Genomic DNA, 6,000 nt, shown 5'->3' on the forward strand with positions numbered 1-6,000 from the left:
TTCCCCTTCTTTTATGGGCTGATTTAGTCTGCTTCCCATAGAGACAGTGCTCACAAAATTCAAAATCAGAGAAACTCAAATACGATACATAACCCAAACGGCATAAGAGTTTCATTCCATTCTGGCTCATGTGCCCCAACCTGCAATGCCACAAAGAAGTGCTTGGTGCTCGGTTATTGCAACAACATGATTAAATACCCTTGATACATGTAAGGGATACAAAGTCCCACACTTGACACCCCTGGCCAAAAGCATAGAGCCCTTCTGAATTTTCCAACTCTGAAAGCCAAAAGTGGTGTGAAAACCAACATCATCTAGCTAACCCACTAAAATAAGACTCTTGGTCAACTTAGGCACATGTCTCACATGTTTCAAAATAAATGCAGACCCATTTGCAAAAGAAAACTTTATGTCACCTGCTCCCACTATGTCACATGCATAGTCATTTCCAAGATGCACACAACCTGTCTTTCCACTGTCATAAGTGGAGAACCATTCCCTATGGGGAGTAACATGGAATGAAGCACTAGAATCCAAAATCCAATCCTGGGAATATGCATCATCTGAAGTGGTAAGCAACTCTGCAGATAAACTAGACATGAAGAGAACATCATTGTCACTATCATGTCTGACTGCATTGATCTCCTCGATCTTCACTTTTCCTTTGTCCTCCCTTGGACTCTCTTCCTTTTGATTTGCACCCCAATTTGCATTCTTTTTGTTATCCTTTTGCTCTCTTTTCAGCTTGTAGTAGTCCTTTTTCATATGGCCCTTCTTGCCACAGTGGTAACACTCAATGTTCCGTGCCCTGGATTTGCTACGAGACTTCCCTCTTTCTTGGGACTTCCCCCTGAACTGTGATCTGATCCTTTGCACATTTAAGGCTGCATCCTGCTTGTTGCCATCCATAGACTTTGGTCTAATCTCCTCGGCCAACAAGCTACCCACAACATCATCAAATTTCAGTACTCCACCAGGTGTAGAGTTACCGACAGCTGTACAGAAGGTATCCCATGAGGATGGCAATGAACATAAGAGAAATATTGCCTTAGTCTCTGCATCAAAATTCATCTTCTGAGCCTGAAGCTAGCTGAAAATAATATTGAATTCATTCAAGTGAGAAGCAATGGAGACCCCTTCCTTCATCTACAGCTCAAACAACCTCTTCATGAGGTAAACTTTATTAGAGGCAGTTTCCTTTTCATAAGTGGCATAGTTTCTTCCATAAATCTTCCGTAGTCTGCTTATTTACTATTGTGAAATAAACTGACTCTGCAAGATGAAGTCTAATAGTAGATTTTGCTAATGCATCCAACTCATTTCAATCATCCTCAAACATATTTGCAAGCTTAGCTTCAATCCCTACCAAGGGTTTAATCTGATTCTTTTGAATAAGCACATCCCTTATTTGTTCTTTCCACAAGGAAAAGTTTGTCCCATCAAACTTTTTAATGCTAAAAACCTCCTTTTCAGACATGGAAGAGGATGCCATGATGCAAATGAAGCAAAAATCCCAAATGCTAGTGCCTACAAGAGAGAATCACACCAAATACCAGGTGCACCCAAATGTGTATGCCACAATAGAGTGAAATATCACCAAAACTCATGTCTCAAAGCATCTGACTCATGTGCATATACTATGCATCCATATGAGCAAATCTGGCCCAAAAGAAAATGCAACTGCAATGGCAATTCAAAATGCCAATAAGTGCCAAATGACTCAAGCATAAACACTATCCACTAGCATATGCATTCATAATATCTCATCCAAGAGAGCATAGCACTATCAGTGCATCACCTGCAATGTGTCAAAGCTGTCCCTCAGCATAAAATAGCATCCATGTGCAAAGAGTCCATAAAAATAGCATCCCACAAGGAAATTTGGGCCTATCAACGAATCCAATAAGGACTGCAATGCATCCAAATGGCCTATAAATCATCCACTACAACCCAATGCACACCAAAGTGAGTGCACACTGCTCAAACTACAACTAGAGTGATCTGCATAAGGTATGCTCAAGAAATCATAGTCCCACGGTAATGACCGCTATTGAAAATAGAACCTGAGATGCCTCAAAACATGGGCGCCATTGCATAATCGGACTTAGCAAGAAAATCTACAAATATCTCTCTTCTGCCAAAACTCCAAAATCCCAACCGATGAGTGAGAAATGGGAGTCAACACTTATCCACTGCCATGTGGCATAAATCTAAGGTTTCAAAACCTTAGAATGAAAAATGCATAACAGAGAGACGAAATCGAATACAGAGAGATCTATAACTCTGAAAATCCTCCACCGAATCGTGTAAGAACTAACAGGTAGGGGTCTTTGGGCATTCGGAACGCAATGGGACAGACGGTTTTGGAAACCGTGGTCTCAATCACTGGGTCCAACACACGGACTGAAAAACGTTTTTTGGAAATACATCTGTTTCTAAACTCCACCGGAGTGCAAATGATGAGCAACATAGAAGTTTTAAGACCTCCTGAGTCTACCAAAACTGCTCCAAACTTGAGTTCCAACACCCGGGCAAAAAAACGCAGAAACTGACACAGTGAGTCAGAAATCCAATGAAATAATCCCAGATTCAATAATGAAGGTGTTTCCAAGCTCCTGAAGTGAAGTGGACACCAAAAGCAAGCAATAGTTGCCTCTACAAGTCAATACGGAGTCTCTGTCATCGAACAGAATAGGGAAAAGCTCAAAAAACGACTTTTTTTTTTTGAAAACACTTAACAGGCTCTCAAAACCACTTTGCAAAACCAAAGTGACTTTTCCAAAGGTTTCTTCTAGGTCTCTACACACTCGGATGCAAGTAAAGTCACCCACAAAGCTTCCCATAGAGCTTCTCCTTCCTCCCACAGAGCTGCTGAGCTTCAAGCATTCATGCATGCTCAGCTAGATCTCACCCAGGCTCTGATACCAGTTGAGAGTGCTCTCAACGGAAGCAAGAACAGAAGAGGGAGAGAGAGAGAAACAGAGAGCCACACAAGTTTTGATGGGTGCAGAACCACCCTAATCTTCTTTTTCATTCATTTATATATGTGTTTGAGTATTGTATATAATCAGGGTAAAGGCACAGTGACCTTTAACCCCCACAAAGGGTTGATGGTGCTCTTCCGTGCAGTCTACTTGGTTGGAGGATTGGGGCCAAGGTTCATTATATCTACAAGCCCGCCAAATACTTCCTCTTGTTGTGGCCCTTGTAATCTCTCCATCTCCTCTCTTTGCCTTTCTTGCTCCCCTTGTTGGTCTAGATGCTCCACGCCAGGACCCCATGGAGGAGGGAGGGGCAGTTGATCAGGATTGACTGGACTATTTTGCCCCTATCGGGAGACCTCTCTACTTCCACGATTAGTTGTGTGGAAGGACTGAGAGGACCCCTCATCGTGCTTGGATCCTTCATCGTGCTAGGATTCCTCATGGTGCTAAGATCCTTGGGATCCCCCATGAGAGTCGGATGGTGGGGACTCACATTGCTTGGACTTCTGATGATGAGAACCACCTTCAGATCCTTAGTGATCATTGCCCTCTTGGCCACTGGGGCTTGCACTGTGTTCGGAGGCCATGGGGTTGTGAGAAGGACAACGGGTAGCATCTAAATGGCGTCTAGTGGGTCTAGCAGTTTGTTTAACTTGTGCCATAGAAATGAGAGATTTTAGGGTTTTGAAGTGATTTATATAGTCTTTTTTAAAGCACTTTAGGGTTTATCTTTTAAATTAGGGTTTTTTGAGTGCACCTCCTCCCCCCCCAGTCTTTTGTCTCCAATGCGATAATACTTAATCTTCACCACCCTCCCTCCCAACCCACTCACCCCTCCGCCCTGCCATGTTGCACATGCAATTCTGCAATTTCCAAACAAATTTATGAATTTTGGAATCTATAATTGACTCAAAATAGTGTTAACTTTATTCATCAAACATTTTACATTTGGGGCTCTCTTAGGACCCAATACCTTCCCTGTCTGACTCTACGTTGCAACCAAAGTGCAACCCCTTGGCTCCCTATTAAGGACTTCCAAGAAGCACATCTCCTTGTCCTCTTGACATGTTGAACTGCTTTTGCGAGACTTGAGACCTCTACCTTATCGTGCTTGAGAGTCAGGCCTGGCCTCTAGACATCTATAAAATCAATCGAACATTTCGTGTAGTGCATTGCTTCGCATGATACCACCCCCATGCCTTGTATTCTTGAAGTAAACAGCCTTTGCTCTGTAGTATGATTTCTCCATTCCTTGAGTATTCCAAATGGACAGAGGGCCCCATTGCTCCACAAACCATGGTGCATGTGCGTAAAGAATATGCTGTAAAGAAAAACATTGTATTAGAAACATAAACTGACTCAAGTTTAAAGTACAAATTTCAACCTAAGGAGGATTACCATGTAATGTGTAATACGTGACTCCCCCCATGCTTCTACCATCAATGATATGAATTCTCCCAAGGCTGTCCTAAATATCTCATAATAAAGCTCATCTATTTGACCTTGTCTAAGCAACTTTATAAATGCATCAAGCTTTGTCCACAGTTTTGCTCTCAAAGTAGCAATTCGTGAATGTGAAGATTGATTTGTGGTGCACTCACACATATCTTTCCAATACTCCCAACCTAGGGTGCTTTGAGCCAATGTATGTTTTTCTTTATCAGCATTGTGGTTGGACAAGAACCTCCTTGCCTTTCCTCCACCCATGGACACTTTAGCAGGAAGATTTTGTGTCTTTCCTAATTGTTTCTAGTCCTGCTTAAGCTTCACATTGCCTCCGTGAAGTCCCATTACTGAGAGTAGTTCTTTAGCTTTCGCAATGCATTGTGCAGATACTTGTTGTGGCCTCGAATTTCAAGCATAAACTAGATGGAGATAGAGTAACTTATCAAGTATACGCAGTTCAGCATGCAAAGTACACACGTGTACCCACTCTAATGGAATTGGTAGAATGGGGTCCCACTTAGGATCCTTTTTGTGATGATCAGGGGCTGCACTTTGGTTGCAAGAAAGGATGCCATTTTCCCACTGTAGGCTTCCCTTTTGCATCTTCTGAGAGTGGGTGTAATACAAGCATGTCCATTTTGCATCTGCACCTGTATCACAACCATACAAGCACTTGAGGGTCTTCAAATCACCAGCTAGATGCCATTTAACTTGAAACATTCCATGCCCATCCACAATTAATGTTTGCCTTGACTTTTGTCTTCGAATAATCGACGGGATGCCAGTTCTCTCCAAAACACACTTCAATGTCTCGTGGCACTCCTTTGGGGTCTCAAAGGCTGCAAGCCACCATATGTCCTTCTCAGATTGGACTGAGAAACCCTACTCAACTTCCTCATCCCCTTGAGCAAAATGCAAGGCATCGTTCATAATACAAATGCTCACCCTCTCTAGCTTGTGCTCTTTTACCAACTGAGCTTCATCCATTTTTATAACAAATACTAGCTTGCCATCTGTACAATGAAAGAGGAATAATTAAAAAGCTCGGGGGGTCACTTATAAATATGTAATTCCAACACGTGGGTTCAACACAAGGAGTTTTTAAAACCTCCTTTTTACACATTTTTTACATATAGAAGGGTATCATATAAAGGGGGTATTCACAGATTGAATAGAAAAAGGGTGTATTTTATTCATGATAAATTTACAAATAAGGGGTTTTGCAAATAGGCCCTGAACGCACGTGATATAGAGGGTTTATACATAGTGACCCCCCCGCGTTGAGAAGTTGGTGCATCTGTACATCATTGATGCATATAACTTGAAGCCCCAACAAGAGAGTGAGAGGATGATTGTAAGAATTGAAAAGGTTCTTTCACATATGGGACTACACTCTGGGCAAGTAAAGATTACAAAAGATGAGAAAATATCTAGAAAAATAGGCAATGTTTGTTGTAAGCCAAGATTTGGTGGTGTCAAGGCTTTAAAATTGCTTTGTGCAAAGAAGAAGAATGACAAGCTCAAACGTGCTAATGAGTTTGATGTATGGAGAAAGTTACACAATGCCTGT

Source organism: Dipteris shenzhenensis, chromosome 13 (assembly GCF_047967505.1).
Source record: "Dipteris shenzhenensis isolate YYH24624 ecotype China chromosome 13, Dip_SZ_1.0, whole genome shotgun sequence".
Taxonomy (NCBI): domain Eukaryota; kingdom Viridiplantae; phylum Streptophyta; class Polypodiopsida; order Gleicheniales; family Dipteridaceae; genus Dipteris; species Dipteris shenzhenensis.